The sequence below is a fragment of the Gorilla gorilla genome, chromosome 10 (assembly GCF_029281585.2).
Source record: "Gorilla gorilla gorilla isolate KB3781 chromosome 10, NHGRI_mGorGor1-v2.1_pri, whole genome shotgun sequence".
Taxonomy (NCBI): Eukaryota; Metazoa; Chordata; class Mammalia; order Primates; family Hominidae; genus Gorilla; species Gorilla gorilla.
In genome coordinates this window covers 146788343-146812936 of record NC_073234.2, presented here as the reverse complement: position 1 = coordinate 146812936, position 24594 = coordinate 146788343, and positions in this window count along the sequence as shown.

Here is a 24594-nt window from a genome sequence, read left to right as displayed (position 1 = left end):
AGTATGCCATTTACATCATGAGTAGTCCAGATAGTGAGATCCCTTCCTTGTATTATTTTGATAACCTCTGATACTAAGATAGCCACCATTGCAACCACCCATAAACAGTGAGGCCAGCCTTTTGCTACTACATCAGTTTCCTTACTTAGATATGCCACTGGTTGTGGGGTTGTCCCATAAGTCTGAGTAAGGACTCCAAGAGCTATTCCCACTCTCTGTCTGTGACCTATAAAGAGAAGTTTTGTCCTATGGGAAGACTTAAGGCTGGAGCTTGTACTAGGGCCTGCTTTAAGGTTTTGAAGGCTGTTTCTGCCTCTAGTTCCCATTCTACTAGATGAGTATTTGCCCTATGGGTCTCCTTGATTATAGAGTGGTCTGGCCATCTCACTGTATCATGGGATCCACAGTTGGCAAAAGCCAGTGATTCCAAGGAAGCCCCACAACTGTTTTAATGTCTTAGGGTGAGGATAAGTCAGTATAGGCTGTATTCATTCCTTGCTGAGGGCCCTGGGTCCTCTGGCTAAGATTAGGCCTAAATATTTGACTTGTTGTAGGCAGAGCTGGGCCTTTGATTTAGACGCCTTGTAACCTTGATTAGCTAGAAATTTCAAGAGATCTAGAGTAGCCTGCTGGCATAAGGATTCCAAACTTGTAGCCAAAAGTAAATCATCCACATACTGAAGGACCAGAGTGCCTGGACTTGAGAAGTGGCCTAGATCTTGGGCCAGTGCCTGACCAAACAGATGAGGGCTATCCCTAAAACCTGGAGGCAAGACAGTCCATGTAAGTTGGGATGTGTGGTCTGTGGGATCTCAAAGACAAAGAAAGACTTGGATTCAGAGTGCAGGGGAATGCAGAAGACATCCTTGAGGTTCAGAACAGTGAACCATTCTACTTACTCTGGTATTTGAGAAAGCAGGGTATAGGGGTTAGGTACAACTGGATATAGAGGAATTACTGCTTCATTGATGAGTCTAAGAACCTGCACTAGTCTCCACTGACCATTTGGTTTTGTACTCCTAGAATTGGGGTGTTGCAGGGACTGTTGCATTTTCTTACTAAGCCTTGAGCTTTTAAATGTCTAACAATATCCTGTAATCCTTTATGAGCTTTGGGACTTAAGGGATATTTCCTTTGATAAGGAAAAGTGGTGGGGTCTTTTAGCCTGATTTGGACTGGGCAGGCATGCATTTTTTGCTCTTCCAAATTGTCCTTCAAATGTCCAGACTTTGGAGTTGATTCCTTCCTCAAGTAGGGAGCAACAAATGGGTAACTTTCCCCTATTCATGTAGATAATAGCTCCAGCTTTGGCTAATATGTCCCTCCCTAATAAGGGTGTGGGATTTTCAAGCATAACAAGAAAGACATGTGAAAAGAGCAAAGTCTCCCAACTACAACTGAGGAGGTGGGAGAAATACCTGGTTACAGGCTGTCTCAGGATTCCTCAGATGGTAACAGACCTTGGAGATGGCCATCAGGGGCAGGAGATTAACACTGAGAAAGCTGCACCAGTGTCCAGGAGGAAGTCAATTTCCTGGCCCTCAATGGTTAAACTCACCCAGGGCTCAATGAGGGTGATGACATGAGCTGGCACTTGCCCCACATACCCTCAGTCCTGTTGTTGGATCATCTGGTTGGGGGCCCAGAGAATCTTTGTCCCCTGGGGCAGTGCACCTTCCAGTGATTGCCTCGGCATTGTGGACATGGGTGAGAGGGTGGCTTGTTTCTTGTTGGACAGTCTTTTTTAAAGTGTCCTTGCAAACCACACTGATAACAAGCCCTACTGGGTGATTGGCATGCTCCATTTTCTGTACTCTCTGAACCACCAAAGTTTGTCTGAGGGTCATGACTAAGGCTGCAGCCTTTCTCTGATCTCGCTTTTCTTTTTTGGCCTGTTCTTCTTGGTCCCTATTATAGAACTCCGAGGTTGCCAGGTATAATAATGCCTCCAGATTTTGTTCAGGGCCCAGGGCTGCCTTTTGGAGCTTTCTCCTGATGTCTGTGGCTGATTGGGTAATAAACTTATCTTTTAGGATCAATTGACCCTAGAGGGAGTCAGGTGACAGGGGGGTATATTTTCTTAAGGCCTTCTGTAACTGCTCAAGGAAGGCAGAAGGATTTTCTTCCTTTCCCTGAGTTATGGTGGACATCATTGAATAATTCATGAGCTTTTTCCTAATTCTCCTTAGTCCTTCTAGAACACAGGTCAAGAGATGTTTGTGACTCCAGTCCCCATGATCTGAGTCTAGGTCCCAGTGGGGATCCATACTGGGGACAGCTTGCTGACCGGTAGGGAACTTGTCCCTTTCTTCGGCTGTCATTCTATCATTTACTTGGCTAAGATACCAGGTATCTCCAAACTCTCAGGCTGCAGCTAAAGCCACATTCTTTCCATTAAAGGCCAGGGTTTGATCTAACAATAGCATGACATCTCTCCAAGTGAGGTTGAAGGTTTGCCCTAGACCCTGTAGGACATCTATATACCTATCAGGATCATCTGAAAACTTTCCCAGGTCTACCTTGATCTGCTTTAAATCAGAGAGGGAGAAGGGGACATGTACCCAGATTGGGCCAAATTCCCCTCCCCTTACAGCTTGAAGGGGACATAACCCATAGCCCGGGGGGCTTTATGGTACCTTGAAGATTTCTTTGCTTGTTTCCTTCTGGGTGGGAGAGATTAGAGGAGGCCTATCATTAATAGGAAGGGGAGCTATAGGAAGGCTAGTATATGGAGGTCAGCTGAGAGGTCCTCCTGTGGGATGTAAATTGCAAGCTTTGCATAGTTGTGGATTATCCTTCAATAAAAAGAAAGCTTGGTCACTAGGTATTTAACTCCATTTGCCTTCCCTCTTACAGAAAAGTTTAAGCCACAGGATAGTAATGTAATTTATACTTTCCTCAGTTGGTCATTTTTCCCCATCAGAGAGAGAATACTGGGGTCAAGCCATAGTGCAGAAAAAAATAAGCCACTTCTTTTTCAGCGTTTGTGGGTCAAATTGGTCCCAATGGCTTAGGATGCATTTCAAAGGTGAGCCTGTTGATGCCTAAGTGTTTCCCATCTGAAAGAAAAAACTGCCCATGGTTTTGGTTTGTTTGTCCCACTCTCTCCCCCAAGAACCCACAACGGTCCCTGGACCCTGCTGATCAGAATAGTTGCACTCACTGAAGCAGCAGCGGAAACACTAGTTTTCCTCCTAGACCACAAAGAGGACCGAGGAAGGTTGGATTTAGTGGCCCTTACTGATGCATTCTCAAAAACCTGCACCTTTGCCTTTCCTCTTAGACCACAAAGAGGACTGAAAAAAACTGGATTTAGTGGCCCTTACCGACACATTCTCAAAAACCTGTTAGAGTCCTAAGCATTTTCTTCTGTTAGTATTGGGACCTTACCCTTGTCCTATAAAGATGATATGCCCCAAAAGGGAGTGGAGGGCCATACCCTGAGGGAGGGAAGGGATCTCCAAGGTTGGAAGAGTGATGCCTTTTGTCTTCACTAATTAGCTGAAGAGGAAGGATATCCTCCTAATTTTGGAATCTATAATTTCTGAGGCTCCCCATCAGGAATAGCCTTTGTTAGGCCTGCTAGTCTGAGGAGGGATCCTAAAATTCCAGATAGCACCCCCCAACCCACTGGGCTTGGGGCAAAATTATGTCTTTCCGATTGGTGAGCCCAGGTCCCTAAAGAAAGGAACAGAGTCCCTAAACTTATATTAGAAATCATCCTTATAGGAGAAACTAGAAAAGCACCAGGGGGTGGTTTTTAGAAGCAGGACTAGCCTTGGAGAAGAGAGGTAAGAGGAAGTTTGTCTGACAGGCATTAGGACCCAGGAGGCAAGGGTCAGGATAGATAGGAGAGATGGGCAAGTCTCGTTTGGGTGACGTAACTTTGAGAGTTCTGCTCATGGCTGCAGGGTCAACCACCTTTTTGTCAGGACCCTGGAGCTGAATGGCTTTCCTCTCTGTCAACCCACGGCTCAGCCAGGAAATGCAGGAAAAGTGGTAGCTGGTTCCAGGCAAACCAACCCTCCCAACTCCAAAGAGTTGGGGGTTGTTACAGAGGCCTTTCCCAGAAAGCCTGACACCTGTGTCTTTAGTCCCGTAGCCATGCTAGTTGCTTTTAACTGGCCAACAGGTGACTGGTGTTTAGCTCCCGAATTCTAAGGAAAAATAGGTCAGAATAGCAAGTGAAAGGGGTCCGATAGTACTCACTACATGGCAATCTCCCAGGTGAGCCCCTAAGATGTGTCTGGAGTTGGTTCTTTCTGGTGGGTTCGTGGTCTCATTGACTTCAAGAATGGAGCTGCAGACCTTCGCAGTCAGTGATACAGCTCTTAAAGTTGGCATGAACCCAAAGAGTGAGCAGCAGCAAGATTTGTTGCGAAGAGTGAAAGAACAAAGCTTCCACAGCGTGGAAGGGGACCCAAGTGGGTCCCTGCTGCTGGCTAGGGTCACCAGGTTTTATTCCCTTATTTGTCTCCTCCCATGTTCCATTTCTGTCCTATCAGAGTGCCCTTTTTTCAATTCTCCTTGCAACTGATTACTTTTAGATTCCTGCTGATTGGTGCATTTTGCAGAGCGCTGATTGGTGTGTTTCACAGAGCACTGATTGGTGCATTTCACAATCCCCTTGCTAGCTACAGAGTGCTGATTTGTGCATTTTACAATCCCAGCTACAGAATGCTGATTGGTGTGTTTTACAATCTTCTTGTAAGACAGAAAAGTTCTCCAAGTCCCCACTCGACCCAGGAAGTGCAAATGTCTTCACCTCTCAGTAACGCCAAGACCCAGACACCCCCTTCTCACCATCCACATTTAAAAGCACAGCGGGAAAACCACAGCATCCTTTCTACTCCAATTCACAATTCACTGCATCCCGTTTCTCCATGGAGCACTTGATGCATGAAGTATTTACTGATTGACAGATTATATTCCCCACAACAAAAATATGTTCAAAATTTAAATACAATGTAATTCTTGTGTCTATAGAGTTCCAAGTGTTAAAATACTTTTCTGGATCCAGTTATTGTCCCATTTTTAGTAACAGATAATTCTTCCAAGCAACATGAAGAGATCAAATATTTATATTATGTCATATGTATATTTCTGTTGCATATATATGCTTACATCTGTATAAATATACGGCATAAGTGTATTTACATAATGTATGTGTAAATATTGACATATGGGATATGTAATATGGTGTATTATTTATGTAATTAATATTTCAAAAATTTTTAGAGGTTTTTTTAAAGGAAAGTGCACCTTGTAGAAAGGGATTTGAAAATTTCATGAGTCTCATTTGGAGGGTGCCCTGGGGTCTCTGTGCGCCCTCCCAGGATGTGCCTCTGGAGGATGCAGGATGGGGGATTGTCCTTCCTGGGAAAAGCAGGAGCTGGGAAGTCATAATGGGGAAGGGGAGGCCAGGGAGCTGACCACAGGCTCCTTCCAAGCAGGTATTTTTAGGACTTTAGGCGGCTGTGATGATGCCTTGGGTAGTCCCTGAGAGGGCACCCGCATTGGGGTCCTGCAGACTCAGGGATCCTGCCTGGGCCCTGCCTGGGATTTTCCTGCATCCATGGTCACCTTGGGCTCCTTCCTCGACTGTGCCCTGCGCTCGACCTGCACCCAGCCTGGCCCTAAACACCATGGGGCTTTTGTTCAGGGGCCCTGCACACCGGGCCTCAGGATTCCATCCTCCCAGAATCATGGCCACAGAATAAGGTCCGCAGAGACAGGTACTGAACGCATCTCAAACACCCGTGGGACGGAGGTGTGAGGAGCTGGCCTCTCTCCACCCTCAGCCACCCTCCAGGGGCCCAGCCCTGCCCTCCCACTTGGCCTCCCTCTACCCTGGATGGGCTCTACCCCTCCTCACTCTGCACCTGTGGGTCCTCGGCCCCTGGACCCTCCCCTTCCTGTGCCCTCCCAACTCCACATCAGCGGTGGGGAGCTGGGGTCTGCAGGACCACTCCACCCCCAACATCATGCTGTGAGGGGCCAAGGGATAGCTGGGTACCTTGTGGCTGTGCCCCATATGTGGTCAGAGACCCCACATCATCCCTCGCTGGGCACATGGGCTCTGTGGGGCATCTGAGTCCACTGAACTGGAACACCAGGTCCCAGGACTTAAAACTCAAGGACATCGGTGTCCCGTGTGATGCTGCCTGAGTGTCGGGAAGATGAGTGGTGCCTGGGGCATCACGGAAACAGCTCCCCTGAAGGCCAGACTCAACGACGCCTCCTAGGGTGACCTGCTGATCCTGGGACCCTGCTCCCTGGGAAGCCCCCCAATGTGGCCCCTGCCCCTCTGCTGACACCCCTTGATCTCCACCCCGGCCTTGGCCGTGGCCCTGCCTTGTCGACAGCTCCTGGGTCATCTCAGAGGACCTCAGCCTCTTCGAGTCCCAGCTGCACTCGTGACCCTCCCGGAATGCTTTACTTTTCCAGTATCCTGCCTGCAGCCTCCTGACGCTGACACCAGAAACCTGGGACGTGCTGGACGCCCGTCTCCTCTCCCCACCCAACAGTCACCGAGCCGCAGATCCTGTGTCCTGAAGGCACCTGACACCATCCTCGTTCCCCCATCTTCACAGCTCCACCTCCTTCCTGCAAGGCTTCCAGACCCCCCTCCCTCTGCCCCCTTCTCTAGTGCTCAGTGGAGGGCCTGTGCTGACCCACTCTGTGCGGCCACCTCTGTGTGCGGCCCTCACGTGGCTTCTCCCCGCATCTAGAGACCCCATGACCTCTATCATAAACCCCAGGGCCCTGCCACACCCCGACTCATGGGGCCTCCCCGCTCACCTCCTCTCTGTTCTCCCCACACCACGCTCCTGCCAGGCCCAGGGACTGGGCACCTGCAGCTCCCCGGATTCAGAAGCTTCCTGAGCCGGCTCCTCCCCTCTCCCCAGGTTTCTCCACACATCACTTCCTCAGAGGAGCCTCCCGAGGCCAGTCCAGGATGAGTGTCCTGTACCGACTGAGGAACTTATCGGAATGGGGGCCTTGAAGTTAATTCTTATATCGTATGGAAAGAGCCACAAACACACAAGGATGTCCCCACATGTGTGTTTGTGGCTGCACTGTGTATGGTGGCTGAGAACTGGGAATAGTGACCCTGATGTCACCCGTGGGAGGGCAGTCGAGACGCAGTGGTCCATGGGCACTGCGGGATTTTCTGCAGCTGCTGCATAGGGTTAGTAGAATTCCCGGCCCTGGGAGCCTGTGCCAGACACACAAGGGGTGCAATGAGAAGTGAAAACGTCAACTACAGTCCAGATGCTCCTCAACTTACATTGGGGCAGGGGTGCAATGAGAAGTGAAAACGTCAACTACAATCCAGATGCTTCTTGACTTACAGTGGGGCGGGGCTGCAGTGAGAAGTGAAAACGTAAACTACAATCCAGATGCTCCTCAACTTACAGTGGGGCTGTGTCACGAGGATGCCTCCTAAACTGAAAATGTCCTAAGTCAAAATGCATCAATGCACCAAACCTATGGAACAGCATAGCTTTGCCTGGCCTACTTTAAACATGCTCAGAACATGACGTTAGCCTACTGTTGGGCAAAATCATCTCACAGAAAGTGTATTTGATAATACAGTGTTGAGTATTTCCTGTGATTTATTCAACACTGCACTGAAAGTGAAAGAATGGCTATGCAGATAATCAAAGTACGGTTCCTACTGAAAGCAGATCATTTTCACACCATTGTTAAGTCAAAAAATCCTAAGTTGAACCATGGGAACATCTGTTTGTATTTATGGTAATGGTACAAATTAATTAAAAAGTAAGTGTCCTATGGACAAATATTAATCATACAAAATAATATGGAAAAGTGAAATTACAGATCTGATCAGCCTACGGGAAATTTTAAAAATTTTAATGTGTGTTATTATTGCAATATGGTTTTCTCAGTGAGGATTTTTTTTTTTTAAGTAGAAGGAAGAGTGTGTGGCTACTGTCTGTTTCCCTGACACAGCACTAAGTCTAGGAGGGCAGGGATCTTGTTTTTCTTCCGAATGGCTCTATCCCAAGCTTTAGCAGACAGTCTAGCCCACAGCATGTGCTCAGTGAACTGGATGAACAAATGGATCCATGGGTGGATGGACTGAAGGATGGAGAGATGGGTGGAGGGGTAGAAGCATGTATGGATGGGTGGATGGGTGAATGGTGGATAGGTGGGTGGATGGGTGGAAGTATGGGTGGCTGGGTGGATGGGATGGATGGATGGATGAATGGGGGGATGAATGGTGGGTAGGTGGGTGGATGGGTGGCTGGCTGGATGAATGTGTGGGTGGATGAAAGCATGGACAAATGGGTGGATGGATGGAAGGATGGATGAATGGATGAGTGAAAGGATGGATGAATGGTGGATAGGGGGGTGGGTGGTGGGTGGGTGTATGTATGTATGGATGAATGAATGAGTGGATATGTGGAAGGTTGGATGGATGGATGGATGGATGGGTGGGTGGATGGATGGATGCATGGATTAATGGGTGAATGGAAGGATGGGTGAATGGTGGATAGGTAGGTGGGTGGATGGATGGATGGATGCTGCTGGCCTGGTCAGGGGATCACTGACCCATGCTGGGAACCTACGTATTTCCTGTTCCTCCAGGTCGGCCCTGTGCTGACTTTTAGAGCTGAATAATCTTAACCTGCATGTGTGGAACTGGGATGGCTCCTTGGATGCCTGGGCTGAGGCTTCTTCCTATAAGGTTGGCAGGAGGATGGCAATTCTCCTTAGCTGCAGACCTACAGGCTGGAGCAACAACTATAAAATACATTTCCTTTTGAATAGACAAAGTGTCCTCCAACAGTTCAAAGGACACTCACTGACAAGCAGGTCTCCACACTGTCCCTCAGCCTCCAGTTCCCTCCCCAGATGCAGCTGGTGTTATCATCTTTGTTCATCCCTCCAGCAAATACTGTGTCACCAACAAGGAAACACATGGCTATGTCTCTTCTACCCACGCAAATGACAGGGTGGTTTGTGTGCGGCTCCACATCCCTTTCACACGGCGCTCATGGGAAAAGTCTCTGTCAGTCAACAGTGATCTGCCACATTCTTTACCCACTGGATGGAGGATTCCAGGCCTGGAAGCTCCAGGCTCATTTAACCCACGCCTGCAGCAGGTCCCTTACAGGCTCCCCATCCTTTGCTAAGATGCTCATGTGGGTGCATTTGTGGGAATCATTCCTGGAGAGCTGCTTGGTGGAAGAGGAAATGCATTTTAAAATTTGTCTTCTAATTTTCACGCCCTTGTAGGTGTGCAGTTCTGTGGGTTTGGACAGCTGCACAGACTCATGTAAGCACCTCCAGGACAGCCCCATCACCCCCACAAACCTCCACACTTCCTCTTGTACTCACCCCTCCCCTCCACCCTAATACCTGGAAACCGCAGGCCTCTTCTCTGACATCCAGAGCGTCCTATAAATGGGCTCATGCAGTGGGAGCCTTCTGGGTGGGCTCCCGGCCCTCAGCCCGGGTCATTGAGAGTCGCCCGAGCGGCTGTGCGCACCCACGGCCTGCCCTGCCCGTCTGCCTGCTGAGCGGCGTCCACCGCACCGATGCATGGCGGCTCCTTCTGCGCTCACTGATGGGGGCGTTTGCGTTGTTTCCGGTTTCTGCAATTACAAATAAAGCCACTAGGAACTTTAACCTACATTTTTTTGTGTGGACGTAGGTTTTCACTCCAAGTGAGTGGGTCCCTGGGGTGGGGCTGCGGACTCACATGCTGAGTGTGTGGAGTGTTTGGCTGGAGCAGCAGCCACTCTGTTTCCATAATGAAGTGGCTGCACCGTCCACTGTGAGCGCAGCTTGCTCGGCAGCCTCAGCAGCACCTGCTATCATTTCTTTCTTTCTTTGCTTTCCTTTTTTTGTTAATTTTAGCATCCTAATAGGTGTGTGCTGTGACCTCATGATGACTCTAATTTGCATTTTCCTAATAATTCGTGACATTGTCCATTGTTTTATGGGCTTATTTGCCACTTGTATATTTTATTTGGGAAAACGTCTGTGTACATTTTTCCTCATTTAAAAAATATTGTGTCCTTTGCTTTGTTACGGTTGAACTTTAAGAGTTATTTACATATTCCAGATACAGGACTTTGGTCAGATATATGAATTGCAAATATTCCTTGCCAGCCGGTGGCTGGTCTGATCATTCTCTAAACTCTGTCTTCTGCAGAGCAAAAGGGTTTAATTTTGATGAAGTCAAGTTTATAGATTTTTTTTTTTTAAGAATTGTGCTTTTGTCATTGCCTAACCCAAAGTCACAAAGCTTTCTCCAATGTTGCTTCTAAAATGTTTATAATTTTACGTTTTACACGTAGGTCCCCGATACATGCTGAGGTAGTTTTTGCGTGAGCTGGGAGGTGTAGGTGGAGCTCACTGTTTTGCTTGCGGACCTGCAACGGCTACAGCCTCGTCTGTTGAAAACATGATCCCTTCCTGATGTGTTGTCTTTGTGGATAGATGCGTTGAAAATTTTAATGAGTAATATAAAAGCCCTCTCCAGCCAACACACATTTATTCCTCCATGAATGAATGCACTGCGGGTGGATGGGGCTTTGTCTCCCTGGCGCTCAGTGCACGGGTGGGGATGGGTTCTGTCTGTGGGGGGAGGTGTGGGCCTCTGTGGGGGAGGCAGAAGGTGCCCAGGAAAGTGGTCACGAATCAGCCACACATAGTTACCCCTGGGGTCTGTGCTGACTTCCACACCCACCGGCATCTCTTGGGCGGGGGGGTCTCCAGGCATAGTTACCTCTGGGGTCTGTGCTGACTCCCACGCCCACCTGCATCTCTGGGGGGGCTGTCTCCAGGCACGAGATTGTCTCAGGCTCCTTGGGTTCCAGAGCGCACCAGGACTGACAGCCCCTGCTCCCGGGGCAATGCTGCTGACACGGCTGCTGGTCAGGCCGCTGGCCGGCCAAGGTCAGGATCCAGGGGCCTCTGAGTTGGGGAGGGGGCTCCTTTTCCCAGGCAGCCCCGCTCTCCCAGCCAGGGCCCGGGAAGCCAAGGCTGCTCTCTGCTCACTTCTGCTCCAGCTGCTGGCTCGGTGGGCCTGGGTCCTGCCACTGCTCCCCAGGGAGCTGTAATTAGGATTCCCATGCAAGGAGTTGATGGAAATGGCATTTCACAACACTAATGAACTTCTGCTTTCTTTCCAGAGCCATTTAGCCTATTTAAAATGCAAATTGAAGTCAATAGAAAGTGGTTTGTCTGAGTGCCATCCGGGGATGTGGTTGGTTTCTGTTGGAGGAAAGATGGGCTGTGGTTCCCCTGGTGGAGAAGACGGAGACACTCAGACCTGTCTGTGCCCAGGGCTGGCTCAGCGTTGCCCTCCGCAGGGGAGGGGCTCCCTGGGTCAGGACTTGCACAGGGATGGGGAGGGGAGTGACCCGAGGATCGTGTCCCGCCAGAGCCCATGAGGCCCGAGTCCTCCGGGTTCTTGAGTGGAGTTGTTTTTATCCCGATTATCCACGTAACTGCCCGAATTCCTCCCCCATTGCCTGTGTAGGTTCAAGTCACCACCCACATGTGGGCTGCCTGGGGCATCCACACCGCTGGCCAGGTTGGCTGACCTCCTGCTGACTCAGATTGTGACCCCCTCATTCCCTGAGTATCCGAATTGATCAGGGGAAGTGGTGGAAACAGGAAGTTTGGGCTGCTGGGAATAGCAGGTGAGGAGTAACGCATCTCCTGGGAACGTGATGACCCTAAGATTTAAGTCAAATATGCGCTCTCAATGTTGTCATTTGTGTGTATGGCCACCTACCTTCTCACTAATCCATCCACCATCCATCCATCTGTTCATCTGTCTGTCCATCCACTTATCTGAACTTATACTCAGTTTACTATCCAGTCTTCCCTCTTCCATGCATCCATCCATCCATCCATCCATCTGTCCATTCATCTGCCCATCCACTTATCTGAACATATATCAAGGTTACTATCCATTCTTCTCTCTTCCATCCATCCATCCATCTGTTCATCTAATTGTCTGATCATATACCCATGTTACTATCCATTCTTCTTTCATCCATCCATCCATCCATCCATCCATCTGTCCATCCACTTATATGAACATATACCCAGGTTATTATCCATTCTTCTCTCTTCCATCCATCCATCCATCCATCCATCTGCCCATCCTCTTATCTGAACATATTCCCAGGTTACTATCCATTCTTCTCTCTTCCATCTATCCATCCATCCATCTGCTCATATATCCTCCATCTAATCTCTCATCCATTTATACACCTATTACCCATTTTAACCAGTCATCTGGATTTTACCCAATTACACCATTTATCCTGCAATTATCCAATCTTCCATTGCACACCCATCCCCGTTTTTACCAATTCTCCATTTATTTGTCTGCCCATTTTCTCCTCTGTTCCTTAATGACCCTATCATTCATCACTCCCCAAAGGGAGTGAGTTTTATGCCACCCAGTCCAGAAGCTATTGTCCTTCCATGTTAAGAGAATCGATGTGGTCACTTAATCAGATGCCACTTTGTTTAATTGTCACATTATCACACCAGAACCACTGTTCCTGCCTGGGCCCAGCCTCTGCTCCTCAAGGGAGTCAATTAGCCATCTGAGTGGCCACCTGACACATGATGTGCAGAGATGGGAGGAGACAGGCAGAGCAATTTCTTTTACGCTGGGGCTGTTAATGCTGTGAAGTCTGACTAAGGGTTTCTGTCCACTGATGGTGCTTTTCATGTGATGCGTGTGGTTCTGCTCCTGTCTGAGTCCACCCTGCGTCTGCCTTTCTTCCACACCCTGAGCCCTTTCCATGCAAATGTGCCTTTCCTGACAGCCAGGCTGGTGTGGACAGAGGAGAACTAGGCAGCCATGTAGAGTGTGGTGGAAACATGTCTTCTCTGGAAACATCAGCCTTCACCCCCACACCAGGGAAGTGCTTTGAGCTTCACTGTCCTAGATGCCTTCCTGTGGGCTGTCCACAGGCCTCTCTCTGATGCCAAAGGGATTTGCTCAGATGAGAAAGAAACACCAGGGGGGCTGGGAGGGTGTGCAGACCTGAGAGGTGAGTTAGAATATTCAGGAGCTGCCACTCCCACCGCAGGAGGGGACCATGGGAGATGCAGGAGGGAACCACAGGAGACCCAGGAGGGGACCATGGGAGACCCAGGAGGGAACCATGGGAGATCCAGGAGGGAACCACGGGAGACCCAGGAAGCGACCACGGGAGACCCAGGAGGGAACCACAGGAGACCCAGGAGGGGACCCCAGGAGAGCCCAGGGCTGGAGATGTGGGTGAGGAGTAAGTGCAGGAAGGGGCTTACCATGACCATGGAGTCCTCTTCTCATTTCTTCGGGCCTTGTTTCTAGGGCTCTGCACCCAGATCGATGAGAGGAGGATGGTGCCATTCACTGAAATAATAGGAATAGGTGTGTGAGGGGGAGCTGGCAGGGTGGGAGGTAAAGACTCTGTCTGGGGAATCCACTCACTGAGGGGCACCTGGCCATGGCCTCAGATCCCACCCTCCTGACACCCACTCTGTTCTACCGAGTTGAAGGTAGAGGCACCTTTCTCTTGGCAACAGGAGGTCCAGCGGGGCTTTTCCCATAATTGTAACCCCCCCTACACACACACACACACACACACACACACACAAGAATCCCTGATCTCCCCAAATTTGGTCAAGATCTAAAGTTTGTTTTGCTGTACAACTACTTTTATTGGAGTTTTACTTGCTTCCAACAAGGGAGGCAAAATTTCCTGTTTCCATGACGATGGAAAGCAGGTAACTTCTTTATGGAGTTTGAGCTCACTCCCAGCAGGGAAGACAAGTTTGAGTTTTTTCCTGCCTCTAGGATGGTAGAGAGCAGTCTTTAGCCTGAGACCCATCCCTCAGTAAGTAGCTGAATTGGGGTCTTGTCTTGGCTTAAGTTTAACAACCGGCTGGTCTTATCTTTATCATTAGAGTCTTAACTTATCTTTACCATTAGAGTGCTCAGTGATCATATTATTGGTTTTTGTTGTTGTTTGTTCCGGTCTTTCTGTCATCAGATTTGACCAACTCTACCTGACTTGGTCAAATCCAAGTGAGAATTCCAAATTACGGGTAACAAAGCCTCTCTAATTTGGCTATAATTTCTCACAGCTGAAAAAGAGGAAAAAACAAAATTCAAAAACCCAAAAAATTGTGTGCTTGGTTTCTGTGTTTGCTTCCTGCTTTAAAAAAACAAATGTTCTTTCTTTACTTTTCTTCTATTCTATAGCTCCTTCCTCCCACTTTGACATTTGCATACCAAAAATCTAGAGAAGGCTTCTAAGGACTTGAACCCCTTTAAAGAATTCAGAACAAAGGTGCCACTCACCCATTCTGGGGTGTTCTGTTTTCTTTATGGAGTTTCAAGAGTCATGGGCAGATTTTTCTTAGGCCTAAAGCTCTGTTTTCCTGTATTGCATGACCTGACCTCTTTGGCTTTGGGGGTAGCAGAGATGACCTTGTACTGTGAAAGGATTTGACCTTGGCGTGTGTAATGGCAGATGAGAGCTACAAAGTTAGGAGTGGCTGAGCAAATACAGGAAATGGTCTTGGCTGCTTTTTGTTTGTTTGTTTGTTTGCTTCTCCCAGGAAGTTGTTTAAGGATCCTAATTCTAGTTTGGAGATGCATTCTAAAGGGTCTTCTCTATTGCTTTTTCTCCCCAAATTAATCTAGATTCAGCTTGTCTGTGTGCATTTGCATGAGGAACTAAACTGTTGTTTTCATAGGTAAATAAACCAAGTTTTCTCAGCTCCAAGGAGAAGCATTTTGCTCTTCCCAGCTGAAAGGCACCAATGGGTGACTGGAGGCCTCATAGAGGTGTCTGGGGTGTTGACTCCCCACGACATGCAGGGGCCCTACAGGGAAATCTCCAATGAAAATTAATTTAATAAAAAGATGTATTCAGGAAATGCATAAAAGGGCTGATCACCCAGCATTTTGAGCCCTCTCAGAGGTCATAGACCTCTGGAGAGAGAGAAACTGAGACATGTAAGAGGGCAGAAACGACTCAGTGGTGACACACTGTGGTGTCCTGTCCACAAGTAGCACACATCGATCCACCACACAAAAAAGCTAGGCTACAGCTCAGTTCCTCCTTAAAAAAAAAAGGGAAACAAATAAGAATGAGGAGAAAACAAGGAGAATAGCCCCTTTGTGAACACTCTGTAGATTTTATGGCACCTCTACTGCCAGAGTTTATGTAAAATGGAAGTAATATGGTCTTTGTGCACATTTACATTAAGGAAAAAGAGCCCTAAGGTCAACCTGCAAACAATAGAGTTCCTAAGTTTTCTTTTTCTCTATTTTCTTTTCTGCCTACTTTAAATCTGATGCTATTTTTCTATTAAGATAAAAACCACTGTTTGGATCCAACAGGCTTTTTTTTTTACAAGCTGGTGAATTTTTATTTATCTCATGGCTAAAGTTCTGAAGTAAAAGCTATAGGATCCTTGTGTGTGTATATATTTAAAAGGTCTTTATAATTTCTATAATTTTATGTTTAATTGGCAATTAAATCTATTTTGATCTCCCTCTAGCACACTTTTATTTTTTCTCCCTGCACATTATGAGGTAAATTTTGCTATTTGATTTTTACCTGAGTTGTTTCCTTTAATATACAAATTTAAGGCTTATTTAGCTGACAACCGTCTAGAGTAGTGAAACAGGTTATCAATAATTTGAAAGTCTAAGATAGGAAAAAATGTTTTTATAAACCTATAAGATGTACTTCTATGGGCATGCCTAATACATATATCTATTTATGTGTTGTGTGCAAAATGTTTCACTGCTGAAAATACATAAAAGGGCTCTAGTTAATTGGCTTAAGAAAATAAAAGCTCTTGAATCAAATACTTTATCAGGAAAAAAGAAAAGATGAGTCAAATGCTTTTTCAAGTTTATGTAACTTAAGTAAAATCTTAAATAAGCTAGCTTTAAAATTATTGGTAAAGTATAATAATATTATAAATACGTTAAGAATTGCCAGCACACATTTTTGTTTGCATTTACTAATTAAGCAATTTCGTACTTATCCCTGCCAAATACTATAAGGTGTCAAAATTTGGCATAAGGATTTCAAAACCATAAACCCAGCCCAAAACAGAGTGATGTCTGCTTATGTAATTTTTTAATAAATAAGACATCACTATTGGTTTAATGAAAATAGCTACATCCAGAATTTAGTAAGATTGCCATAACTTGTAATCTGTGGCTTTAGGCAGTCTAGTCCACAGGCAGTAAGGTTTATTTTGGGAAAGGACTGCTATTGTCTTTGTTTCAAAGCTAAACTATAAACTAAATTCATCCCAAAGTTAGTTCGGCCTATGCCTAGGAATGAACAAGGACAGCTTGGAGGTTAGAAGCAAGATAAAGCCAGTTAGTTCAGATTTTTTCACTCTCTCAGTTATAATTTTACAATGGCCATTCCTTAACTTTAAATGATGGCTATTGCAGTTTTCATAAATAATCTAGGTAAATGATTAAAATAAAATAGTTAGATAAATGTAATGGGATAAATACTTGTACACAAACTCATAATTTAGAATCTAAAGTTATATCAAATTAAATATATATTTCATTATTTGGGTATTTTCCAATAAAAAAATATTTGTAGGAAAATGTTTTTTCTAAAAAAGTGCATTTTTTTTAAAAAGGTGAATGATTTTTGTATAATTCGAAGCTTATTTAAAGGTTATGTATAAAACAAAGGTAAAAGGAACCAGGAAATGAGAAAAATGCAAAAAAAGTTATAAAAGGAAAGGTGTTTTTTTGGTAATAAAGCTTAAAGAGAAATAATTTTGTATGAGAAGAATCTTGTATGGTAAATTTAGTCCTCAAATAAAATGACTTGTGTTTAAGAAAGAGGAACATTCAGGACACATGAGAAAGTCCAAGCTGTCATGAATGGTCTTTGTAAGTCACAGTAAGAGGATTTGTCAAAAAAGACCAAAACCTTTCAGATCAAGTTGTCTATTAATTAAAGGGAAATTATAATGGTCTTTATAGAGATTGGGCTTAATGTAAAAACCACATAAGAACAATAAAATTTTCTTAAGGGATTGATTTACTCTTAATTAATTATAAGAGATTTTAATTTTTTTAACCCAAAGTTCAACTTTTATTGCATCTCGCCATTTTAGGTTTTCTCTTCCCTTTTAAAGGGTGAGAAATAGTAATACTCTCCTTCAACTCATTTTTAAGCTCATATGTTTTTTTCTTTGAGATCTGTTTGTTGTGGCCTGATGGTAACAATGTTTTCTTAAAGTTCCAAAGGCAATGTTTTCTTCCAACATACCATTCTGTGTAGTGCAGAAGGTCTTTTCTTTTGCCATTGGTAACTGGCCTAACAGATTTTACAGTTTATTGAAACAATTGCTATGCTATTATTATTGTTTTGGTCTGCTTAGGAAAAAAACTCAGATTAAAAGAATTTTTTTAAATTAAGGTTATTACATCCCTGCATCTTTCTGTATAAGCTTTTAAAGTCTTTGTGACATTGTGTTACAGGGCTTTGACTCCTGAATCTAAAAAGGACACCAAGTCCTGATAAATCTTAAACACTGACAACAATTAAAGCCTCATCTTCGGGGCCAGTAGAAGATGCCAATCAAAATAAACTGCATTCCTGAGACACAGGGCCAGAAATTAAAGCTATTCAACTCCTAAAGGCCCAGGGACTATCACGGAAGAGGTGGGCATATGAGATTGTCAGGGCCAATTTTGAGAGATAAAATAAGTTCAGTTTCTGTATGAATTAATCGTTAATGTCAAAGGCACACTGATGCAAGACCAGCATATAGGCCCCTGTGTCAGATTAACAAGGTTTTCTTGAAGCATTCACTGACTCCTTAATAAATGTTATAAAGGTTATAGAAAGCTTATGGAAGTTATATCTCATGGTCAATATTTAAATTTTATAGATTGTTTATAAAATTTTGAAAAGCAAATTTATTTGGCTTCATACTGTTTTTATTAGGGCTTATTGCTTGGAAAATTAAGTCTCCTCTCTGAAAGAATAAAGGTTTTTGCCCTTTTAAAAAAAAATCCTTGAGTTATCACTTTGGTGTAATGAATGACTTATTTTACAATGACCTGTGATATCAAGTGTCTATCAAGCCTTTGATATATGACAAACTCTCAAATTATAAATTATGCCTTTTTCTGACCTAATTAATCCTTTAAGATGTTAGGTTCCCTAAAGTCCAAAAATGACATAATTTGTTTTATTTGGCATAAAAATTATACAAGAAGCATTGTCAAATATGAAATGGTGTTGGTTTTCTTTGGGCTGTATTTGTATAAATATGTGTTCCAAAATTATGGGAAACTCCTACAATTCTGATATGACTTAGTGTACATTATCAGTAATAATTATAATTGTTATATTAAATTATTTTGTGCCACAGAGGTAACAAATTTCCTTGTCAATGTGTCTTTGACTATGGCTTCCCTAAAACTGTTGTCATCCATGGAAAACTGTTGTCTTGTTTTGGTCCTCTTTAGAAGTTGTTTTTATAATCAGGTATAAAACTCCAACAGGTGCTCTTGAATACAGATTTCTGATAACTTTGGAGACTGTGAAATCAGAACAGAGAAAAAACTTTCAGGACTCATGGATAGCTGAAATGTTTATGAATATCAAGCAGAACAAGAATTTACTGCATGGACTGAACTAAGGGAAGACTGAAGTAATCTTTTTGAAGTGGTTTTTTGAAGCTTAAACCATTGCTGATCCTTTGTTTTGTTTTTTCAGAGTCAAGAAAACTTCTTTTGAGATATTGACAGCTTTTAACAATTTAGTATACTCCTATGAACAAAATTTGGAGCATATTTGTTTCTTTCTACCTGATTTCTCCAGAATTTAGAAACTATTTTTGAGTATTCTTAACTTATGGCAATACAGTTATTTGCATAAGTGCAATAAGAATCTGTTTTCACTTGTAACAGAAAACAATTGGAGAAACTAGTTATTTTACCAGGATTTTGACTGGAATGATGTGTTTTCCTTAAAGATATGAAAATTGACTTATGGAGCCAATAAAAGCCCCTTAGGGAAAACTGACCTCATGACTTGTCTGCACAGTCCCTGTACAGGGTTCCTCGCCTGTGGTAAGTAAAAAATGTCACTTTCTAACAGGCCCAGAAGCCCTGAGTTTATCTTAAGACCTCAGAAGGAGAGAAATTCACCCAACTCATAGGTATTTGATGGTAAAAATCCATGGCTGGGCTCAGCTTTAAAAAGGTCTTATCTGAGATTCCTTCTGTGGGGCAAAGTTCCATCAAAATTAATGTAAAAGCCAAATAATCAGGCCAAGTATAATAAAGCAAATCAGTCCTACCATGACTTGTCTTTAATAAAGATAAAAACTAGAGAGAGGAAAAAATATGTTTCAAAAACTATAGTACACCTGTTGTTAGATTCTAGACTTGCCTAATATTTTTCAATTTTTATTATTTTCTACAGTTTGGGCTGAATTCTAATTTTCTTGGCTACAGTCTACAAAATAGTGTTTTCCATTTTTTCTTTCCTTTAGAAGGAAAAACATATCCCCCATTTTTCCTAATTTAGAGTCACTAAAAACTAAGCTGTGCTTTCTTAAAGCCCTGTGAACTGAAGCCAGACAACTTAAACTTCAGAAAAAAATAACATACATATTTACATACATAAGCCACTTTCATACCTGCCTACTGATGTATAGACTTCAGAGTAATGCAGCCTATATAAATTTTCCAGGATTGTTCTTTTGTTTGTTGTTGTTTTCTCCCTTTATCCCCCTATTTTCTCTTCATAGGACATGAGACTTAACAAGCTACTAAAAATGAACTTTTCTCATAACTCAGGATGTACCAATCTAGGAATAAACCATCCTAGCCAGGAGATATCAGATGAAACCTGAGACCAGAGACTCATTTTCTTCTAAAATGCTTTCTTCAAAAGATTTTTAAAAAAGAAAAGGGGAAAAATGTGAAAGGAAAATAAATCTTGGGACCTCAAAAATCACTAAGCTAAAGGTCAAGCTGGGAACTGCTTAGGAAAAACCTGCCTCCCATTCTATTCAAAGTCACCCCTCTGCTCATTGAGTTAAGTGCATATCTGATTGTCTCCTTTGGAGAGGCTAATCAGAAACTCAAAAGAATGCAACCATTTGTCTCTTATCTACCTATGACCTGGAAGCCTCCTCCCACTTCTAGTTGTCCTACCTTTCCAGACCCAAGCAATGTTCATCTTACATATGTTGATTGATGTCTCGTGTCTCCCTAAAATGAATAAAACCAAACTGTGCTCTGACCACCTTGGGCACATGTCATCAGGACCTCCTGAAGCTGTGTCATGGGCACCTGTCCTCACCCTTGGCAAAATAAACTTTCTAAATTAACTGAGACTTGTCCCAGATATTCGGGGTTGATAACTCCCTCATTCACTCCCTCCCTCACTGCCTCCCTTACTCATTCATCTCACTAACTCATTCACTCATTTACTCTCACATTCTCTCACTCACTCATTCACTCACTCCCTCACTTATTCATTCATTTACTTATTTGCTCATTCACTCACTCATTCATTCACTCACTCATTCATTCATTCAAAAACTCATTTATTCCCTCACTCACTCCCACACTCACTCTTTCATTCACTAATCCACTCATTCTCTCACTCACTCCCTCCTTCACTCACTCTCTCACTCACTTAATCACTCATTTATTCTATCATTAATTCACTCCCTCACTCACTCCCTCACTTTCTCATTCACTCACTCACTCATTCATTCACTCACTCATTCTCTCATCCACTCATTCACTCCCTCACTTATTCACTCCTTCACTCTTTCACTATTCATTCCTTCATTCACACACTCCCTCACTTACCCATTCACTCACTCATTCACTCCTCATTACTCATTCACTTGCTCACTCACTCACTTTCTCATTCATTCACTCACTCATTCTCTCACTCATTCACTCCCTCACTTATTCACTCCTTCATCCACACACTTTCTCACTTACTCATTCACTCACTCATTCATCCTCATTACTCATTCACTCACTCCCTCACTTGCTCATTCACTCATTCATTCATTCACTCATTCATTTACCCATTTATTCACTCACTCATTCACTCCTCATTACTCATTCACTCATTCACTCACTCATTCAATCAATCACTTAACTCATTCATATGGGAGGAGACATTTGGGGAGGGGGCCGGAGAACCCCAAGTGCAGAAGAGGGCCCGGGGGTTTGAGCCCAGGCTGGGGAGGGGCCTCTCAGTGGCAGAGCATAGTGTGAACACACTTGCACATCATTATTGAATTGGAAAATGAGATTTCCAGAACCAGGCAGCCTTCCCTCTCTGGGTGCCAACAGCTAGAACATCTGTTCCTGAAACAGTGATATGGCCATCAGCACAGTCAAGAATTGCACCATTTGGGAGGCAGGAAATCGTTTCCAGGAGAAAGTGCTCCATACAGATGGTTAAGCATCTGGTCCTGGAGAATCTGCAAATGCAGAAAACTTCAGGATTTAAAAGAAACTCAGATTTGTTCCCTTTACCTAATTGTTCCCAACCCTTCCCTGAGCCTTTTCTCTTTTAGAGACAGTGGAATGGGCTAGAATGTGCTGAAGGGTGCAGAATGCTGGGCAGGAATCTCACCTCTGGGGATAAACCACAGACAGGTGATGTGGTGGGGAGAATTTCCCAGCTCTTTCCAAACCAGTGGGAAGTTCCAGTTGGGAACATATTCCCCAGGGCACTGAAATATTAAAATAGAGCATGGACTTATCAGAATGGTGCATGGACCAATCTGAATTGACCACGGACCACACAGACTGGAGCATGGGCCAATCAAGATGAAGCATTTTCCAATAAGGATGGAGCATAGATCAATGAGAATGGATTATGAGATGATGAGCCAATTAGGATGGAGCATGGACCAATCACAATGAAGCACAGGCCAGTCAGGCTGGAGCATTTTCCAGTCGGAATGGAGCATGAGCCATTCGCAATGGAGCACCAGCCAATCAGGCTAGAGCATTTTCCCATTGGAATGGAACATGGGCAAATCACAATGGACACCTGTCCAAAACCCAGCACAGGGAGCACTGTGTCCAACTGAGTGTCTGTCATGGCTGCACTCACCAGGTCCCCTTCTTATCCTGCCACCCTAGGCCATGGGTCAGGAGACAGAGGTGCCTGGAGGAGCCAAGACCAAGCCCCACTTCTGCCTGTGCAATGGAACACTCAAGCTGAGAGAGGACTGTGAGTGACAGAGGGACAGGAGCCCAGGGATGCACTGTGTCTGTCTGTGCAGGAGCCCAGAGACCTCAGGCAGCCCCAGGCTTCCAAGCTAGCATTTGTGCTCCTCACATCTGGGGTTGACTCTAGGACAAGCTGATACTTACAGACACAGAAGGTGATTTAAACGTGTCCCCAGGAGCTGACAATGTAGTCTGGGGTGAATTCATTTGTAAGAGTCTGTTGACATTCATTGTAAAAGATGAGTACTTCTCACTGGTCCTCACATGTCTCATCCCTGAGACGGAGGGGGAGAACATCATTTGAATTGCCATACGGTATGTGTTTCCTGAAGACTTTCTGGCTGCTTTGCAGTTTATCATTGAGGGGTAGATTTATAGCATTGTCTGTGGGCCGTTGCCTGCACTGGGCTTGTCAGGCTCTAGGTAAAATGGAGAGGGTCTATGAGGTGTGCCCTTTCCACGCAGGCGTCTCCAGAGCTAACTTGTGGCTCAGGGCCAGAGGCAGGTCTGGGACAGTCCAGCCAGAGATCAGAGCCCAGGCCTGCTGTGCAGGTCCAACTCCCAGTGCTGACCCTGACAGCTGTGCTGTGTGATCCCAGAGCCATCCTCACCACTGAGCATGGTTCCCTTCTCTGTAAAGCAGGGAAACTGATGCTCTCCCAGGGACACCACTCGGCAGCTATTCCCCCAATGCCTGGAACAGCCCCTTAAGGATCACCCTTCACCCAGCCTCAGTCCACGTGGTTTGGGGACATCCCCAGTCCAGGGGCAGATTACATAACCAAGTCACAGCCAATCAGCACAACGCCCTCCAATGGGAGGTGACTGGCTCAGGCATAGGGGTGCAAAGCCATCAGGGCCAATCAGATGCAAGGAGATTTGGGCTGAAAGGGTCTGGTCTTTCTCACTGGCTGTGACCTGAGGTGGGCGTGGCACAGATTGCCCTGCTGGAATCAGTGGGCAGAGCCTGCTTAAGACTGGAATCCACGTGGAGGAAGCAGAGCCAGGGGTGGACCAGGCCTTGGTGATAGTGACCTGAGCTCTGGATACACCCAGGTCTGAAAACAGGCCACTCTCGCCGTCTCCTAGAAGCACCCATTCATCCCCTTTGGGGCTTAGGCCCTGCGAGTGGGGTTTGTGTCACTAACATCAATGAGGACAAGATGGTCTTATTTCAGAGAATAATCAGGGAACTGTGAGACAATCCATCTGAAACAGGAGGTGATGCTGGTGCCTGGCCACAAGAACCCTTAAATAGAGGTTGCTGTTAGTATACGGAGCTCTCCTGCTGCTGGGGTGCCCCTCATTTAACCGAGATGGATCAGGTAGAATGAACCATTTCAGCATGACGAAGTCCAGATAGAAGTGTGAGTCTCAAATGTGGGCATCATTCTCATCAGTGCTGGTGTTTCTGCATTGCCCCCGACCCCAGCCTGGCCCGTGAGACACCTGCCCCTGGGTGTCCTTGGTGGGTGCTCCTCTCCCTCCCCCGAGCAGTGGACCAGGCTCATCCCGGACCTCCTCCTTTCCACCTTCTCCCCATCCCCAGGGTCAGCCCCTGTGGCTCAAACACCTTCTACTGCTACTGACCACACACCAGAGGGAGACCCACCCACACCTCTGCCATGTCACACTACCTTCACCTATTTCAATTTTCTTCCCTTATCACCACCTGAGGTTTTAACGTAGGTTATTTTGGTTACTCTTTGTTTGCAATGCAAACAAGCCCAGTAAGGGACAGGACTTGGTCTTGGTCTCGGCCTCAGTTGTCCCCCATTTGTTGAATGGACAAATGGATTGATGAATGGATTAATGGATTGCAGGATGGATGGATGAGGGGAAGAATGAATTAATGGGTGAATGGATAGGTAAATGGATGAAAGAATGGATGGATGGATGAGTGGGTGCATGGATGAATGGATAGATGAATGAATGGATGGATGGATAGGTGGATGAGTGGGTGAATGAAAGGATAATGGAAAAATGAATGAATGGATGAATGGTGAATGAATGGATGGATGGGTAGATGGATGAGTGGGTGAATGAATAAATAATGGAAGCATGAGTGGATGAATAGGTGAATGAATGGGTGGATGGATGAATGGATGGATGGATGGAGGGATGGATGAATGAATAGATGGATGGATGAATGGATAGGTGAAAGAGTGGATGGATGGATGGATGGATGGATGAATGAACAGGTGGATGGATGAATGGATAGGTGAAAGAGTGGATGGATGGATGGATGGATGGATGGATGGATGAATGAATAGAGGGATGGATGAATGGATAGGTGAAAGAGTGGATGGATG